The sequence below is a fragment of the Crinia signifera genome, chromosome 4, assembly GCF_055691185.1.
Source record: "Crinia signifera chromosome 4, ASM5569118v1, whole genome shotgun sequence".
Classification (NCBI taxonomy): domain Eukaryota; kingdom Metazoa; phylum Chordata; class Amphibia; order Anura; family Myobatrachidae; genus Crinia; species Crinia signifera.
Genome location: NC_139220.1, coordinates 136027484 through 136048749, shown reverse-complemented (window position 1 = coordinate 136048749; position 21266 = coordinate 136027484). Strand labels below are relative to the sequence as shown.

The 21266-nt window shown below is 40.8% G+C and overlaps 1 long non-coding RNA gene across 1 annotated transcript in view; it reads left to right on the top strand.

Annotated features, from left to right (window-relative positions):
* The window catches only part of LOC146074468 (uncharacterized), a 32214-nt gene extending 12971 nt beyond the window's left edge, over positions 1 to 19243 (top strand). The window contains exon 2 of the long non-coding RNA XR_014473427.1: positions 17022 to 19243. This is a non-coding gene — a long non-coding RNA (uncharacterized LOC146074468). The remainder of the gene's footprint in view (positions 1 to 17021) is intronic.
* The last annotated feature ends 2023 nt before the right edge of the window (positions 19244 to 21266 follow it).

The window sequence follows — 21266 nt, the reverse complement described above, 5'->3', positions numbered from 1 at the left end:
AACAACAGTCATAAATTCAAACAGAAAATTGGATACTTAGGGCTATCCTGCTAGATATAGAATAAAGGATAAAACATAAGATTTTCAACTAGATATTGTAATTTGTAACATATCTTTTGAATTCTTACAATTTATCTTAGTTGTAATTCTCCATATGATACCAGTTTTACACTTCATTTAGCAGAAAAAAATAAAGTAAACAAATTACAGAATAAAAAGAATACAATTGTTAAAACAAATCATATTTTTGCATTAATATAATGCCTTGGATACTTTGAATGTTTGAAACCTTTCTGGCCAGTATGAAACCTCCACCCTCCTTTGCTTTATTATAATATAAGAAATCCCTTTCATTGTAACGGGTGCATCATTCCGATAGGATATCGAGGTACAGGTTCAGTATCCCTTCTCCAAAATGCTTGGGACCAGAAGCATTTTGTGTAACGGATTATACCGTATTTTGAAATATTTGTATATTTCAATGAGGTATCTTGAGTACGGAACCCATGTGTGAACACAAAATGCAATTATGTTGTATAAACACACCAAACACATGAAATATACACAAATATATTTTATTTGTACGTGAAGCAAGTGGTCTAATTCTGTAGTGATGTCTTCAGGTCTGCGCATGTGCAAGTCTGTATTTGCACATATACATATCCCGGAGACAAATAGCTTTGGTGTTTTACACACTCGCCGGGCCTTTCATTGCGGGCTGGCCGATGCCTGCCGGGGGCCACCCAACCAGTCTTCGTCCAAGTGCTTGTAAATAAAAGTCAGTCTAGACTGATTTTTATTTGCGAAGGCAGGACCATCGAATGATTTCTCATGCTAGTGGAGACATGTGAGGGGATGTGTTCTATTACACATCCTCTTGCATGGTACCAAGGGTATTTGGCGGCTGGGGGAGGGGCAGGTATTTGGCTGGGCGGCATCTCAGCGCTTGTTAAGCTGTGATGTTTGCAGCTTACCAAGCCAATCTGAATGAGGTTCAAAGCATGAAAAAAAGTTTGTGTACTATCTCAGATACTGGATTTGAATGCTAAGCCATTGCATATCCTGTCCCCAGTAGTGCCATTTGCATTTGTCCCAGTAGTGCTAGTTACAGATCATGACCCCAGTAGTGCTAGTTACAGATCATGACCCCAGTAGTGCTTTTAGCAACAACAAAAAAGAAAAGAAAAAAGAAGCGCATACCAGAAACTATGGTTTTCGGAATAATTTGTATAACAGATATCTAGATAAGGCAAACTCAACCTGTATAACTTAAAGATTTTGCAGCACTTTCTAAACTTACTATTTAGACGTCTCAGTTACAATCGTAAAAAAAATCTCTATATTTTTTCAAGGTTTCCTTTTCAGAGCTTATGTATGCAAGACCTACAAGACATAAGGAAGAAAGAAATTGATTTCTACGCTATTTTGACCTCTACAACATTTCTACTGTATATGATTAATTTGGAGAGTTCCTTCTGTAAATAACAACCTTAGAAACAGGGTCGTTCCTATCTGAGCATGTTTGAAAATTGTCAATATGTGTGCAGACTAAGGAAATTATTTTGTTTATAATGCATTATATAGTATTCCCTTCAGCCATGCACTATTGTTTGCTGGGAACAAGCCTCTGATTCAGCATGGATCGCAAAAGCAAAATCGTTCTCTAATGGGCAAAACATGTGCACTGCAGATGGGGCAAAAATAACATGTGCAGAGAGATTTAAATTTGGGTGAGTTATTTTTTTTTGTATGCAGGGTAAATACTGGCTACTATATTTTTACGCTGCAATTTAGATTTCAGTTTCAACACATGTTGTTGATCAATTTAAAAAAAATGGATCTCAAAGGAAGAACTGTTTTGAATATTTTTACTCTAATTAACTATTAACTTTTAATAGTTTTTTATTGATTTAACAACATAGTACCAAGGTTACTATTTTATAAAATATGACATTTAACTATACAGTATCTTGGCATGGTGAGTACAGAGCGGTGCAAAAATGGACTTACTGTAGCTCACTTTAACTCCGAACTCATTATTTAATAATGTGCACATTGCAGCATAGTGCACCACAGTGGCATGATACTTAATCTTACTTGACTGTTGCCCTAAAGCAGGGGTGGGGAACCTCAGGCCTGGGGGCCGCTTACGGCCCCTGTAGCCGGTCTGAGTGGCCCGCCCACCCGTCCGGCGGTTTTGCCGAGAGTCAAATACAGGGGAATTCTCACAAGAGGTCGGTAGTTTTTGCGAGATTCCTCTTGATTAACAGCAGTAGGAGACTATCAGTCCTATTCAGCGGCAGCCGCCGGAGCGTGTGACAGCTGCAGCAGGACAATTTGTAAGAGAAATTTTTACACATGGATTTTTTCCCCATACAAATTGCCCTCGGCACAAAAAGGTTCCCAACCCCTGCCCTAAAGCATCAAATATTTTATGGCAATTTATTGGAAATGTGAATAGGTCATGCTGAAAATTTAAAAACCCGCGGCAAACCATATACTGTATGGGCTGTTTGTAGTGCATTGGTAAATCCTCATGTAGAAAATATAGGATTGTGTCAGGATTGGTGCTACCTAGTGAGAAGAACCATGTTATAAATAAATTGGAAGAAAGGTGGGAATAATGGATTCCGTGGGGACCGCAGAGCAGCGGGAGAATAGAAACCATCCTATTCAAAAGACTGGGCGGCCGCTGATAGGCTGAGTTCCCAGCCAATCAGCGATCGCCAGTCTTTTGAATAGGATTTCTTTCTATTCTCCCGCCGCGCCCCCGGTCTCTCTGCTCTGAGTCTGCACTGTGCTGCGGTCCCCGCTCCCTGCCTGCAGGTACATCTCCTGCTGCTCCCCGGACCACTCCCTGCTCCTGCCGCTCCCCGGACAGGTCCCCACTGCCAGCCGGCTCCTGATGCTCCCCACTCCCAGCCTGCTCCTGATGCTCCCCACTCCTAGCCTGCTCCTGCCGCTCCAGCCCCCACTCAGACCGGTCCCCGCTCCCACGGACCGCTAGCTCCCCAGCAGCTCCCCGAATTTTTACATGTGATAAATCGCATCTGATTTATCACATGTAAAAATGGCACATCAAGTGCGACATCTTATCAAGCTCCCCCGGGGAGCTGCCGGGGAAGCTCAGGGGAAATCGGGGCTGACTTGTCCTTAGGACAAGTCGCCCTAGTGTATGGGGGCCTTTAATTTAGTGCATGATTCATCAGCCACAATAAAAATCACATGTTAAAGTCAGGCTGATTAGACTGCAGATACATGTTGTTTACTTTGATCTATAAAAGCGACTGAATTTGCCCATGCCTATGGAAGTGTCATGGTGATGTATGTCTGTACTGTACTTAGCCCAGGAGAGCTTGCTATCTAATCATAGTGACTGCTGTTTTATCTTCTATCCCCTGTATCCTGTTAGCTTTATTAACACCTACTATGGTTTGGAGTAATTGGCCGTTATTCTGGTTCACTTGCAAAGGCAAATTCCTTATCAAATGGACAAAACCACTTACACTGCAGGTGGGGTAGTTGTAATTTGTGCAGAGAGAATTAGATTAGAATGGGTTATTTTGTTTCTATGCAAGGAATTACTGGCTGCTTTATTTTTACACTGCAATATAGATCTCACTTTGAAGTAAAACTCCACCCAAATCTAATTCTCTCTGCACATGTTACATCTGCCCCACCTGCAGTGCACATGGTTTTGTCCATTTGAGAAGGAATTTGCCTTTGCAAGTGAACCACAATAAGGGTCATTGTTTAGGTTAACGTCCTTGCACACAATCATGTGAATATATGATAGATAATTATTTGTTGAGAAGAGAAACCTCTCCACTTATCCTCTTTAGACAGTTTGCTACATCTTCCACCAGATATCCCAGCTCTATATAATAAGGACTTAACTGTCACCCCACGCCCACAATCTTGGGGGCATGCACCCGGTGAACACTCTTCCCCATGGCTGCAGTCACCCATTTTGGTGAAATCCCCATGCAAACGCACGGGGGACTGACCAAATTAGAATAACCCCCATTATACTGCCATGAGCACAGTAAAAATCCAACAGCAACCACAACAGCTGTCAGTACCTCTAATGATCACAACTTTGGGGTATTGCTGGGTGAGACAAAATGGGGTTGAGTGGAACCACTGCATTTTATTTGAAATAAGTGGACTCCATTTTTTTTTATACCTAGTTCCTGTCTGTAAATAAAGAAGTGAGAATGGAAAATGGCATTTGCTGCCTTTGTAAGCAGCTATAGGATTGTACAGTAGGGTAAGTTTGTATGTGTGTTGGTATTACAAATGCAATTACATTTTTTATTACTCAGGTGTTTAACTGTCATTTAATGTTGATGATGCAAAAAACTTTAATGATTAATAGTAAGTTGGCACTGAAATCTGCAGATGGAGCACAGTTAAATTCATTCATATGTATAATTATATATTGCTTTATGTTAGAAATAGAGGTACTTGACTAGTGTGCTTCTAGTTGGTCACTTCCATTCTCTTACTGAGTACATCTAAAATTATATGCAGCTGAAGAATCTTCTTCTAGTCATTAACACACAGTAGACCCATCAGCGTTCTATCATATTATTTTTCTGCATTTCTTGCTTTGTTTTTGTTTATTATTAACTCATATTTCAGTCTCTACTTGTCTTGCCATTGATGAGAAGCAATTTTCACCTTAAATGATTTTTTCCAACACAAATTCCTGCACTGGAGGAAGATTCCCAGTGTACACATCATTTGTTCATTTATGTTCTTTTATTTGCTTATATTAGTGCATGTATACATTACAAATACAGTAAAAGTCTTAAAGATACAAAATATTTGTATTTATTGCTCAGGCATACACATATAAATTGAGTACAGGTTGAGTATCCCTTATCCAAAATGCTCTGGACCAGATTTTTCCGTATTTTGGAATATATATATATTTGAAAGAAGTATATTTAGTTATCATCCATTTATGTTGTATAAGCACATAAAACACATAAAAACACACACAAATATATTTTATTTGTGTATGAAACAAATTTTTAAAACATGAAAGTCTGTGTACAATGTCAGGTACTGAATTTGAATGGCAAGCAATCATGTCCTTGCACATATTTAGTGCCAGTTACATGTTATTTCCCCAGTAGTGCCAGTTACAGATGTCCCCAGTAGGTTTTTAGCAAAAAATAAAAAGTACATTTTGAAGGGTATGGTTTTCGGAATAATTTGGATGATGGATATTTGGATAAGGGATACTCACCCTGTATTACTCAATACCATATAAGAAAAGCTATTTTACTAACATGGTATATCACCAATTCCAAGTAGGTAGAGTGCAGCCCTGTAACCATTGATTTGTACAATTAGTGGCACATGATATCATAATTAAGATAAAACTAGTTTTGCTAACGTATATGATTTAGGTGCCATCAAGTTGTTGATGGCAACAGATGATCTGCTAGTTTGCTTGTAGCCCTCTGAGCATTAAGTCTTAATATTCTCCCTGTTTTATTCTCAGGCTTGTTTGATATAGCTTGTAATAGTTGTTTAAAATGCCTGCTATGGTTTCACAGATTACACAAAATGATCTCTCTCTCTTTGGCTAAATGTCATTTTATCATACTGTGTTATGGAGATAATGGGTGATGTTGGTCCTTTTAAATATTACAAAGATGTTCTAAGTGACGAATGAAGTGTATCAGACCACCTATCACTGCTCTGTAACTTCAGATGTGACCATGCTAGGGAAATTCCAACCTGATTCTATCTGATGCAACCACCATAGACAAGTGGGTAAAAAATACAGCAACCACTGCCATTAAATTAAACATAGCTCTTTCATGCCCCTTTTAAAAATAGCCTGTGTAGTTGCCGGGTGGAACCAGGTCTTTGTGCAATGTGAAAGGGCCTTTTTCAATTTCCCAGGTCCAGCAATCTTCACTTTCTGAATCTCTTATCCTATTAAATTTCACCGAATATTTTTAGCGTGAATGTTGTATGTAGGTTATGATAGCCTCTTTTATGGCCAGTCAGTTTCTGATCACAGGACCACTGCCATGTGACCAACGTGTTTTTTTTTTTTTTTACTTATATTTATGCCAGGATGTCTGGCAATCACTACAAACACATTGTACTATTAACAGTTATTTATATAGCGCACACATAGTCACAACTCTGTACAGAGAATATTTGAATAAATCAGTCCCTGCCCCAGAGAGCTTACAATCTATATAGAACCCACTTCAATGTTTTATGTACTACATCCTCTCCCATTTGGTATCTGTCAATCTATTTAACTTGAATAGCATGACATGAATATATAAGGCCTCATACAGAGTTGCATCTACCCCAATTATTGTGTTGTAAGCATACATATTCCCCTACTATAAGAGGGGCTCTAGATTGCACACACTACCTGCTTGTAATTAGGGATGTGCACCGGCTACTTTTCGTGTTTTGGGTTTTGGGTTCTGATTACCTTCAGGTTTTGGGTTCTAATGGGTTTTGCCAAAACATCCCCTCAAAGTTTTGGGTTCTGATTTTTTTAAGCATTAAAACTGCTACAATCACAGATTTATTTATTTTTTGCTCCTACGCTATTTTTAACCTCAATAACATTCATTTTGTCTATTCTGAACACCTCACTATATAGTTTTTAGGCCAAAAGGTTTCACCGAGGTAGCTGGATAACTATGCTAAGCCACACAAATGTGCAGCACAAACACGTGGCTCATCTAGGAGTGGCACTGCAATGGCTAACAGGATGGCAGTTTGAAAAACTAGGCCCCAAAAGCATCAGTTTAACACCTAATAAGCCCCCTATCTGGCTTGATCGTGTTTACAATGTGCAGCCGAGAAGCAGTGGGCATTTCGTGCAGCAATGCTATAGCTGCACTGCGGACCTGCAAAGGAACAGAACCTACTGACCAGACATTACCAGGCAACGACCAGCCGAGGAGCAGTGGGCAATTTGTGCAGCACTGAGTTGTTCTGCAAGAGTGTATCTGTTTTTGTCAGTTTAATATCCAATAAGACCCCTATCTGGCTTGATCATGTTTACCACCAGCTGAGGATCAGTGGGTGATTCGTGCAGCAATGCAATAGCTGCACTGCGGAGCTGCAAAGGAACGGAACCTACTGACTAGACATAACCAGGCGACGACCAGCCAAGGAACAGTGGGTGATTTGTGCAGCACTGTGTTGTTCTGCGAGTGTGTATGTTTTTGTCAGTTTAATACCCAATAAGACCCCTATCTGGCTTGCTCGTGTTTACCATCAGCCGAGGAGCAGTGGGCAATTCATGCAGCTTACATATCAATGACTCTCAGCAGTGGGATTGCTCAGCTCTGTGATTATTACCACTTGTCTCGTAATACATTGCCGAAGCAAGAAGTGGAGCACAAACAGTTGTACTGTATACGATTAAAGACGAGTCCACTTATCTTACATATCAATGACTCTCTACAGTGGAATTAATGAATGGTGATGCAAGATTGAATTGTCCTTGGGCCCTCCCACCCACCCTTATGTTGCGGAAATAGGACATGCACACTTTAACAAACCAAACATTTCAGCGACAGGGCCTACAAAACTGTGGCTGAAATAATTGGATTGTTTGGGCCCCCACACAAAAAAAGCAATTCATCTCTCCCTGTATAAACTGGCTCTACAGAGACAAGATGTCATCATCCTCCTCCTCCTCTGATTACTCGCCCCCTTCAGTGTGTACAATTCATCCCCACTGGACTCCGCAATCACAGGTCCCTCTATAATGTCTGGAGGAAATTCCTGGTATTCATTGAATAATTGATAATTCTTTTTTATTAACATCATCTTCTCCACTTTTTGTGGAAGCAACCTCCTTCACCGCTCACTGACCAGGTTCCCTGCTGCACTAAAAACTCTTTCGGAGTGCACAGTGGAGGGGGGACAACTCAGGTAAAATAGAGCCAGTTTGTACAGGGGCTTCCAAACTGCATTTGTTTTCCTGCGAATATCCTCCTCTTAGTGTACAACATTGACACTTCATTATTAAAATCTGGAACTAGACTGTGGGTGATCCTTCCAGCATATGCAGAGGGTGTACTGCAAATGGTGTAAGGAGCCACCTCTTCCCGTACAGTGATTGGAAGGTCCAGCATCACAACCACCGACACCCTTGGACTCTCCTTTTAGATTTGGGATAAAATGTCTTTAAAAGGCAGAGTTGTCTGCTGTGTTTTTGTCAATGACAACTTAACTCTCTTAAATTTACTATAGGGCGGGGGGAGCGGAAGAGGACTTTGATTGAGTGTGAACCTGAACCACTAGTCATGCACGTAGGCCATGGCCTTTGCCGTTCCTTGTCACTCCATGTCATAAATGGCATATTGGCAAGTTTACATTTGTCATCCAATAATTTACATTTATTTTTTAAAGTCCATTTACCGAACTTTGGCTTCGATTTTACATGCCCTCTACTTTCACACTGGGCATCGGCCTTGGCAGACAACGTTGATGGAATTTCATCATCTATATCATGACAAGTGGCAGCAGCTTCAGAACTACGAGGAAGCGGCTCTTAATCCTTCCCTATTTTTTTATCCTCCATATTTTGGATCTCCATTATTTTTGTTGAGTTATGCCACAGGACAGCATCACTGGAGTACAATTATATATGTCAGTAGGTAGGCCCCAGCAGACAGGAATTATATACAGCAGTAGGTAGGCAGTGGCAACAGCAGACTGGAATGATATACTGCGATAGGTACTGGTAGGCAGTGGCAACAGCAGACTAGAAATATAAACTGCAATAGATACTGGTAGCCAGTGGCAACAGCAGACAGGAATTATATACTGCGATAGGTACTGCTAACCAGTGGCAACAGCAGACTGGAATTATATACTGCGATAGGTACTGGTAGCCAGTGGCAACAGCAGACTGGAATTATATACTGCGATAGGTACTGGTAGCCAGTGGCAACAGCAGACTGGAATTATATACTGTGATAGGTACTGGTAGGCAGTGCCAACAGCAGACTGGAAATATATACTGCGATAGGTACTGGTAGCCAGTGGCAACAGCAGACTGGAATTATATACTCCGATAGGTACTGGGAGCCACAGCAGTGGCAACAGCAGACTGGAATTATATACTGCAGTAGGTACTAGTAGCCAGTGGCAACAGCAGACTGGAATTATATATACTGCAATAGGTACTGTTTGGCTGGGCACCAGCAGTGTGGAATTATATGCTTTAGTAGGTAGGTAGGTACTGGCAGCCACTTTGCAGTTCAGGCACTAGCAGCACCAGTGGACTATACAGCAGAGGCAGGACGCATCGCAAAGGAGGAGAGACAGTACATAGCAGAAGGACACAGTTGTCCTTGCAATGGTGATCCCAATGAGCAGAGAGGAGACACAGTACACAGCAGCACACGAGGCCCCAGCAGAGAGACAGTACACAGCAGCAGCACACCCTTTACCACCCTGCTCCTAGAGTGAAGATGGCGGCACGGGAGGTGCAATTTAAGGGATTCCGTGAGAATCCGACGCCGGGCAATGACGTTTTGCCTGCGCGTCCGGATCCGAGTCAGGCGGGAAGCTCCGACCGACACTCGGATCCGGGCTCAGATACCCAATGTTTGTGCAGGCTCAGATCTGGGAAATTCGAGCCCACAGAACTCTATTTGTAATGAAAGGTGCTACCTTGCTGGATGCACTTGCACTTTGCAATAATTAGTACTCTATAGGAAGAGGGGGGCCCTGGACAGGGAAGCCGAGATGTATGCCAGACCCCAGTAAATTTTGGAGGTGTGGCCGAATTGCAGGAGGCGTGGTCAGCTCACACAATTAGGCCACGCCCCAAAAAATTTTAGGGGTAAAAAAACACTAAAGTAGATGGGGGGCGTAATTGTTCCCCCCCCCCCCCCCCCCACCGTCCCTACCCCAGACAGCAGTGGCAGAAGCACACACCTACAGCAGAGCCTGCTGAGCATAGCACATGCTGTAGGTGTGTCCTGCTGCCCGGGAGGGAAGGAAGGGGAAGGGGGGGTCAGACCATGGCTCCCGCCAGGCCCCTCCAACAAGCCCGGGCCCACGTAATTAGTCCCCACTCCCCTCCCCCTCTTGGCAGGGGTGGATTTACGGGTGAGGGCGCCCCTAGGCACAACAATGATGCCCCCTACAGCCGCCTAATTGTATTACTGGGACATTTTTTATTTGTTATTCTGTATGCATATTTACTAAGTAGGACAGAATACAGGGACAGTATCTGTAGTATTTAACTAGTATTTAAGATGGAATATGGAATAGTACAGTGGATAATCTGCAGTTACTGCTAAATTTCAGGCTGACCATACTATCACAAGCATTCGAGTGCCGCCCCCAAACATGTGCCGCCCCGAGGCACGTGCCTCACGTGCCTAATGGGAAATTCGGCTCTGCCTCTCGGTGGCCCTGGCCCTGGACTGCACACCCTGTAAGGAGAGGTGCTACATTGCTGAGATTTATAGTTACATGCAAAATAAGGAGGGTTGCAGGTGCACTATGCATTCATTAGTGCAGTGCTAACATATATATTCATTTTTATAATTGTCAGGATGTTAGCATACATTGGGCCAAAGATATAAACCTGCCCACCATGAGCAGGACCCTAACACTCTGGGATTCAGGCAAACCAGTACAGCAAAACCACCCCGGGACATCACATAAATTAAATTTTGGGTTTGCCCTGCACCTAAGGCGTGAACCAGATTGTTAGTTGACCTTAACACTGGGGGATGGTTCATATCTTTGGTCAAATGTATGTGTATATATGTATAGGTAATGTCAGTTTTGCTTTTCCCTGTACTACTACCATGTGCAGAGTTAAAATGGGGAGTGTACACTGTACACATTAATATGCTCTAGCACTCTCATACAGAAACACATTATTTTGTACAGTGGCGTAACAATAGCCCCGCAGACCCCACAGCGGTGTGGAGACGGTGAGTAAAGTGTGGGTGCCGGGGTCTGTGGCGGCCTCCTCTAGCATCCCCCAAAAAATGGTGTGCTGAAAGGGGACAGACATTTTGTGAGGGAGATTTTTCATAATAGCAGGAGCAGAGCCAGGAGGTGCGCTGGGACCGCAGGCAAGCAGATCTGCATGTCCCAATTACAGAGGCAGCAGCAATCGGCAACGGGGTAAGGCTGGGGGTTAACTTTTCTTGGGGGAGGGGGCGCTATGTTTGTAGTTACGCCACTGTAAATGAAGCATATAAAACGGTGATTAAGCAGTTACTTAGAAAAGGTACTACCAAAAAAATTCCCTTAGTAAACTGAAACAATTGACTACAAAATCATGTACCTGGGTGGAGGTGGATTTTTCCATTTTACAAGATCAACCAATAGCTAGATACTGTAGCAGTTTTATGTATTTACATAGGCTATATGGATAAAGTTATCATTGTTAAACTAAGGAAAAGATCATTTTGCCATCTATTCATAAAAACAAAATCTGTGGTACAATTCAGTTGTTGGTGATTACAGATCAATGACCTTTATTCCATTCCAGTTTTATGCTGCAGTGTAATTGCTTCATCTTCCAGAAATGAAATGTACATCTTATACCACTTGTACCGCAGACCCTCTTTTTGCGCACCGTATTATGGGCCAGATTCACTAAAGCTTCAAAAGTGTTAAATGGAGAGTGATAAACAGCCAGCCAATCAGCTCCTACCTGCCATATCACAGACTGTGTTTGAAAAATGTCAGACAGAAGCTGATTGGCTGGCTGTTTATCACTCTCCATTTTATCACTTTTGAAGCTTAGAGAATCTAGCCCTATGTCAGAAATACTCTCTGAGAATGGTTGTCATGGCAATAAGCCTTACTTGTATAATTATTTATTTTACAAAGCCTTTATATAGTTACAACCTCTAAGAATTCTCATGTGTCTTTTGCTATCAAAATCATTGATTGCACTTTAAAGTATTAAAGTATTATAGTATAGAGGGAATTTGCCATGTAATGGCTGTTACATACTGTAGGCTTTTAATTTGTATTTTGTTTCTTTGTGAATAAACACATTACTGGTATTTTGGCAAAGAAGTGAAAGAGTTGCTAATTTTATATCTTCTACACAGTTTTTGTGACATTTTGCGAATACCTCATATAGGCCAGATGTATCAAGCTTCAAAAAGTGATAAAATGGAGAGTGATAAACAGCCAGCCAATCAGCTCCTACCTGTCATTTATTACTTTTTGAAGCTTGATACATCTGGCCCATATTTATAAAGCCTTATAGGCTTTATACCAAGCACTGGAGAGTGATGAAGTGGATATAGATAAAGTAGCAATCAATCATCTCCTCATACCTCCCAACATGACCCATTCCAGGAGGGACAAGATGCTCTGTTTCTGGACATCCCTACCAGTGGCAGTTGCTGAGTTGCAGGGCTGCAGCACAGTCTAAAATTCAGATAGGGGAGCCCAACAAACTGCCACCCCAAATACTACAGTCTGGGGCTCACTGGCAGGTGTGGCTCCCCTATTTGAATTTGCGACATTGGTGCAGTCCTACCTCTGTAATTGCCACTGACAAGGTTGTACTAGAGCAGAGCATGTTGTCCCTCCTGCAATGGGTTATGTTGGGAGGTATGTCTCCTATCTGTACTTTTTCATACACAGCCTATAACCTAGCAGTTAGGAGCTGATTAACTGGTTATTTATCTCTCTACACTTTATCACTCTTCAAGGCTTAGTACATGTGCCCTTATATATAAATCAGTTATCATTCCTTGAAAGAAAACCAGGCTCTTTTGTGGGTCCAACAACACAATCGCAACCTGGTTTAGCATTTAACATGACTGCAGCTTTAAAACCACAGGCCGAAAAATTCTATAACATTACTGTGATGAGTTTACAGGACTTTACAATAGTGTTAGTTGTCAATAGCAACAGAAATAGGGCCTAATTTAGACCTAATTGCAGGACAAAATGTTCTCAAAATGGGAAAAGCCATATGCACAGCAGGTGGGTCAAATGTACCATGTGTAGAGAGAGTTAAGCCCTGTACACACAGGACGATTTTAGCCAGTATCGCTGGCTAAATGGTCACTGAGCGACCATATGACCCATGTTCTTTGTGTGTACAGCAGTGCTGCAAGTAAGGTGGTACGGCAAAGTACGGAGTACCTGTAAGAAATATGTTGCAGCTAGGTATGCAGTACCACTTACCCCCAACCTACTGTCAATTATTTTTTATTTTAAGTCTATTTATAATACATCTGCGTTTTCTATTCCCTCCCATGGCCCGCCCACCCAGCCTTATGATTGGTGCTGTATGCAGCTACCGGCTACTGCTGATTTTGTCTGTCACACTGATATGGTCCCTGTGCAATATGGTCGCTAAGCAATAATTAACCAAAATGGCTCAGTGACCATATGGCATCATGTGCACACACATCTTTAGATTTGAGTGGGGTGTGTTCAAACTGAGAACTAAATTGTAGTGTAAAAATAAAGCAGCCAGTATTTACATATTTTATCCTGCACAGAAACAAAATAAATCCTCGCAGTGCAGAGCACATGGTTTTGACCATTAGAGAAAGAATTTGCTTTTGAAATCCTTACTGATTAACCTGCAATAAGCACCTGTTTTGGGCTTAATACATAAAATTACTTCTAACCATTAAAGTATTTAAGTAAGAAGTCCAATTGCATTTGTAAGGCAAAATACATTGTGTAAAAGAGTGTGGCTTCATTCTATGTGTAACATATTAAATCAAGGCATACGGATGGAGCGCCTCTCAGCCAGCGCTAGGGATCGCCAGAATGCCCCCGCTGGCGAGATGGCACTCCATCTGACTGGGACGGAAGTCCCAGTTTCCGGGCAGCGGGGGATGCGAACCCTGCCTGTCTCCGCTTCAGGGAGACAGGCAGAGTTAGGGGGGAGCGGGGAGGTGAGATTCAGTGGCGGGGACCGGTGGGGAGCTACGTTGTAAGGGGACGCATGCACGTCTCGTGCACACGCGTTCCCTTCCGGGGCTGGTGGGGATGTCGGTTGGCGATCCGACTGCCAGACCCCTGCTGGATGGGGAGCGCTACATCTGTATAAATATCAGAGAACTACCAGTTTAAGAATTGATCATTTGCGACTGTAATTCTAATGTTTGTGGATTAGACCAGTGGTTCACAACCTTTTTTCTCTCCCGTACCCCTTGATTAGGCTTTTCATTGAAGAGTACCCCCTCCTCTCAATTTGAAATATAGACAGTACTTACGAGTGGAGAAGAAGTGAGCGATATGCCTATCCTTCTGCATATTCTTATATTAAGGAGTAACGGATAGGAATTGTGCCCTTCCATGTCTGGTCGCTGGTTGTGTATCGTCTCCAGGGTTCCCATTAACACCTGTAGTATTAATGCCGCTGCTTTCTCCACCTGTGACAGCACAGGGAAGATGATTGCTGATGTCTGAGGGCAGCATAGGAAGCTCCCTGTAGATTGATAGTCAGGCAAAAGCACAAGGAGACACTGATGATGCTGAAGACAGAACTGTAAGTGACAAAACATGGTTCTTCTCCATGGCAATGGGTCTTCTTCTACCATCGAAATACTTTTTTTCATCTTCCGCCATTACCAATATTATTTTCAAGTACCCCCAACTGGTATGCAGAGTACCCCCAGGGGTACTAGTACCCCAGGTTGGGAACCACTGGATTAGACTAATGGTGTGAACACACGGTGAGATTCCTTAGCTATTCGACTAAAGGTGCCCATACACGTTACAATTATTGTATACAATATTGTATACAACATCGCATCTCATCCGATCTGGGTTTTGCGATGACATCAAATGAGATGAGATCTAGTACAAAAAGTATGTGCTGCACATACTTTTTGTACTAGATCTCATCTCATCTGATGTCATCGCAAAACCGAGATCGGATGAGATGCGATATTGTATACAATATTGTATACAATAATTGTAACGTGTATGGGCACCTTTAGATTTGCTAACTCATGTGCTATGTTTACATACAAATCATACTATCTACATGCAATCTGCACTATATAGTCAATGCTGCACTGTCTATTTGGCTATTCAATTTCAGCTGAATGGGAGCGCACATCGAATCAGAATCGAAATCGAAAGCTTAAAAGGGTCTCCATTCGATGTCTATGCGATACCGATTCGATTTTGAATATATTCAAAATTAAATGGTAAATCTTACCGTGTGTACATACCATTAGAAGATTAGCTCACACTTAGCTTTGCACTAGCTACTTACTGAGTTTTGAATTGCAGCAATAGTGAACTACCTCCATAAAAAAAGAGAATTCAATGCCAAAAAGAAAAGTTTCCTTACGGTTGTGCCAGCTACTATAGCTCTGAGTCATAAAGGAAAATCATATGCTTCAAAACAAAATGGTACTTTATCCCTTTCAATGCCAACATTGCTGTAAGAGTTCCTCAAAATAACCGCCAAAAATGCCAGCGTCGCCCACTGCGACTATTTTTTTTGGGTGCGCAATATTTAACCAAACTTTGTTTTAAACAATTAATTGACTTGGCTGTCTTTAGGTTTATTTATACTAAAAGACCAGTCGCTGTGAGAGATGCCAGTATGTAAATACATCTTTTCTATGGTTCCTCTTTCACATTAAATATTGCAATTTATAGGATTCTTATGGGAGCATCTTTCTAATACTGTCCCTCATTAGACAAAGCAGATTCATGAATACTGGCTCTTTATTAGGCATTTTACCTCAATATAGTTTACCTAGGATGCTTTCAATATATACAGTGTGTATATATATATATATATATATATTCAGGGCCGGCTCTACCACTAGGCAGCTTTAGGCAGCTGCCTAGAGCGCCGGGATCTAGGGGGGCGCCACCAAGTCTGCCTATCAAAAAATCAAGGATGTCTGTGAGGATCCTTGTTGTAATTAATGCAGGTGGTTGCTGTAGAACCTCTACGACCTCATCTCCATACTTCCAATTGAGGCATACTTCCCTATTTTGCTGCCTTCTCTTCCTGTACTCTGTTGTGGGTGGCAAAGGGGAGGGTGCTGGGGGCCTCCAGAGAAAGCAGGGGTCTTTCCCACCTACCTAAGGGGCTGGGAGGACCACTCAATTTTGGGAGGATCCCTGCCATTCCAGAATGTTAGGCAAGTATGTATTAAGCATTTGGAAAATGGTTATTGGTGGCAGCAAGGGGGGGGGGGGGGGCAGTGGGTTGAAGTTTTGCCTAGGGTACTGAGGAGCCTAACACCGGCCCTGTATATATTATATATATAAATAAATATATATGGGGATGTTCTTGTTGATTCAAATCACCCGGACCGACGTTGTGCGTCTGCGCATGTTACATGGATGGCAAGCACAAATTGGGTCTCTTACATGGATGGTGTGCACAAATTACCTTAGCACTGTCATATGTATTAGGAGCAATGTCTATCATACATCCTGTAGCAGAAGCTTCGTTATCTCCAAATTGCTGAATGCAGCTTCTATCCCAGACATTAAGAACAGGATATGCTTATGTGTTGTTTGCTGCCACGAGTCTCAGCAATCTCTTTAGTGCTGCTTGTTTGTCTGGCCTAATTCAGAGTTCTATGTAAATGTGCTGGTTCAAATACATCTCCATCGGTGTGGGATCTCAGCCGAGCCAGATTTCAGATCTCAGCCGAGCCTAAGCAACATATTTGTATAGGGTCCTCCACCCCCAACTGCATGCAATTTCAATCTGAATCTTTATACCATCGGGAAGCATGCTCAAACGCACTCGTAGAATGAAACCAAGAACACTTGTGTCCAATGCCACCACAGCATACACTTTTACTGTAGTTTCACAACCCCCAATCTGCACTTTATCCTCTCATTTTTACTATTTTCTCTACTGCATACAAATCTTGACTTTCTCAGCTGGACTTCTCTTTTATCACTATAATTCTACTCAGTGGTTGGGTTTCTGTGGCACATAGGTTTTCTATATCATTGCTATTTGCTGCTCTACTTACCACATGCTTCTCTCTATTTTTCTTTCTTTGCAGGCCTCCAGTGACACTATTATTACACCCTACAAATGACCCCGGTGGAGACCAAACTGCAAAGTTTTCTGACAAGATGGCCTCTGAACTCTTCTGCATCCTTCTTCACATGCACCCACCTCCTTAATGGTCCCAAGGTCTTCTGTAAATTATAGTTCTGGGCAGCATCAGCTGCTAAGGGACATTGGAAAGTAATACGTCATAACTGCAAAGTGTCACACATACTTGACTCCTATATAGGATTTTCTGTCTCTGTGTCATCATCATAGACCTAATTGTTTAATAAGTGACAAGATTATGGTACAGGTGATCAAAGGCACAATTTTTTTTACACGGTTAGATGGCTTTAAGGCTACCTATTGTGTAATACATTTATAGTCATTTATGTTTGTCAGTATCATAAGGTCATATAGTTATTTTTCCTAAAGAAGCCCATGCTTACAGTATTCCAGTTATCTCAAAATAATGGAAGGATGCTTTGCATTGTGCTATCTCAAAGCCCATTGCAATAATGAACATGCCTAAATTTTGTCCTTCCACATCTACAATGATCAAGTTGATTTAATTCCTGAAAGAAAAGACCTGCTAACACAAAGCTCATTGGCTGCACGCTTTGACACGGTGGATGAGACGCCACATCTTGCACCTTGGTGGCATAACATTCATCACACGGTGGGTGAGAGACGCTGTTGCAGCCCATGGTGCACTTGCGATCATACAATCATCCAGCTCCTACCACCTGGATCCCTGCTGTGGGTGTCAAGGCCCAGCACCACAGCTGACACCAGCAACATACTACAGTACATATCACTTTACAGGGCAAATAATCCTCAAACTATTAATTATCATCAGGCACTTTATGGACTGTCAGCATTTGCACAGGTCATATCTAACAAACTAAAAATTGAGAACAATTATCATAAGAGCATCACTACAAAGATATTAAGATATATTGTTGCTGATGTTATTCTAAATTATTCATTTGAAATAATATAAGAATTGTATCATATGTATTCGATAGATGTATAAAGAATGCTATTGCTATAAATTGGTTGTTGGCCACCTCAGATCATTACAACTTTTTCTTACTATTATATTTGTTTATTGTTCATTTAATAAATATTTTATATTATTATTGGTGCATGTTCTTCAGTCTATGGTACGAGTTTTATAAATTAGCGCAGTGCTTCAATCTTGTTCTATATAGATAAAAATTGACTTAATTTTATAATTTGTTTTCTACATTTTCTTTAGCCTAATGATGCCATTAAAAACTTCTGTTACTCTAGAGTGCCGTGATGCCAAAAAGTTTGGGAACCACTGCTGTATTGGGGCAGTTACAATAGAGATGGGTATATATACGGGCCCTGGAGGGTTATATTTCTACTTCCTGACTAAGTCCAGAAGGGCAGCAGAGGACGAAACACGTTGAGGACATCATTTTAATGCCAGGACGTAAGGCATTATTCAGATAAGCTGTAAATTCTTTTAAACACTGTACGGGAACACTTAGTGTCATTTTGTGTAATAATAAATTGTTTGCACAGTATTGCGCTATGTTGTTCTCTTCTTCTTTCGTACATGATATATGGAACCCTTTATGAAGAAGTTCTGATCTCAGTGTGGATACCCCCTGTGTAAATTTTATGCTGAGATATCTCCAATTAACTTGTGCCAGATCCATAAATGCATAAAGAGTGGTTAGAGAACCACCTTTCACGGTACTCTTACACCTGTTAAGGTGCTAGTGCGTTGGTGACGGGTTTAAACCTTACTCTAACGGTAATGCACTAGGAGGCACCTTTCTTATGCTTTATTATATATATATATATATATATATATATATATATATATATATATATATTGTTAAACAGTTACAATTTAACATGTTTTAATAATCACAATGTCTTCTGTGAATATTCTTCATATAATCCGCAGGAAGAATATATAGCTTCCAATCTCTCGCTAAAGTTTCTGAGCATGTGCTGAGTCCATTATAGCAAAAGATCAACTTTATGTTCATTATTTGTTTCAGTACTCCAATTTTATTCCTCCTGAACTTGGATCACTATAATTGTTGTACTATGTAAGAGTCATTCAGGTCACATCTAGAGCTATTGAGCAGTCTCTATATAGTATATATATATCACTGCAATTCCTTTGTTCTTATATCCACTCTCCTGTTGCTGACCTCTGGCTTCTCTTAAATACATTGATCTCTGATACTCCTGACCATGGCTTTATATATGGCAGTCTTACAGTACCACTTTTCAAACCAGTAACTTGTCTGTCAAAGCTTATTGACTCCTTTGTACACATTGAACTTGTAAACCTGAAAATAGACTTCCAATTTTAGATTCCACAAATATAAAAATAAACAAAAATTGTTTAGTTTACAATAAAATAAGTAAACAACAATAGAAATAAGAAGTAAAAAAAGACACTTGTGAAAAAGCTTAATTTTAATAAAAATTAGAGTCAACCATTTCGGATTACCTGAATTCCAAGCCATGCTGAATTTCCTGGATTCAAGTCTACCCAAGCTATGAGAGAACGGGGAGGAGAGACGAATACAAATAAATACTTTGTCCAATGTTAATATTCCTCCTAAAATAAATAAAAAAAATAGCTCAAATAAAAGAGGGAAGAGAGCATGTACACTCCTCAATTTTAGCAAAAGAAAAAGAGATAATCTTAAAACATCAAAAGAACAGACAAGTAAAGGGGAAGGAGATAATATCGAACACATCAATGTCTCCAATGCCGACAATAAACATAAAGAGATACAAACCATTATCTTTCATTTAAGTGACTATGTACTTACACCAGATGAACAAAATGTATTAGAAAAAGGATTAAAATTTTCCCCGTCCAATCATGCTAATGAATATGAGGTTTTCACAGACCTTCAAAAATTCATTAGGAAATTAACCTTAAAAAAGTTTTTCGCAGATACAGGTGAAAATCCCTCAGAGGAGACCAATATGAATGAAAACATTAAAGTATTTAAGAAAAAATCCACGTTTTACCCCAGATTTAAGAAGGGGAGTTTCATTGATGTTTTTGAAAAATTAGTAAAAGATGATCTTGAAAAGACATCTTTTAAAAAGATACCTGACCCAAACCTAAGTAGGACACAAACATTAGCGATTCAATCATTAAAAGATAACACCCAAATTGTTATTAAGCCAGCGGATAAAGGCGGGGGCATCGTCATTCTTAACAGAGACGATTACCACACAGAAATTATGAGACAATTAAAAGACGCTAGTACATACAAAAAATTATCTGGTGATCCCTCGCTAAAAATCCAGAAAAAAATGGATGTTTTTATCCATATGTATCTCAATCTAAATGTAATCACTGCAACAGAGGCGGAAAACCTTCATGTTGAAAATCCCACAATCCCGGTCATATACGTTCTACCAAAGATACATAAATCTATTACCAATCCACCGGGTAGACCCATTGTGGCTAGTAAAGGTTCGATCACATCTAACCTCTCCTGTTTTTTAGACAACAAATTACAGCCACTGGTGAAAGAGACTAAATCGTATGCGAAGGATACCATCTCTGTTATAAATAAATTGAACACTGTGAAGTAGGAATCCAATTACCTATTGCTGACTGCGGATGTAAAATCCCTTTACACCATTATACAACATGCGGAAGGGGTAGAAGCTGTGTTGCATCATCTTAACGGATATGATGAAGTGATTAAGAATTTTATCTGTGAAGGTATAGAGCTGGTGCTCAACAACAATTTTTTTTGGTATGATGGGGATTTTTATCTCCAGGTAGCGGGTTCAGCTATGGGTGCCAAGCTGGCTCCGGGGTATGCAAATCTATTTATGGCCCACTGGGAAGATCTACATGTGTGGTCTGAGCATCCCTGGAGTTCCAGCTTGGCACTCTGGACCCGCTACATAGATGATATTTTAATAATATGGCGTGGTGATGAATCATCATTGAAAATTTTTTGTGACTACTTAAATGACAACACACTGGGGATCGAACTTTCCTTCACTATCAGTGCGTTTGAAATTAATTTTTTGGACCTCACCATATATATTGAGGACAATTCCGTCAAAACAAAAAACTTCATTAAGCCAACTGATTGTAATTCTTATATAGATTGTAATAGCAACCATCACAAAAATTGGGTGCAAAGCATTCCTAAAAGTCAATTTCAATGACAGAAGAAATTGCAGTGAGGTAGACGTTTTTGCTCCTCAAGCCCAAAATATG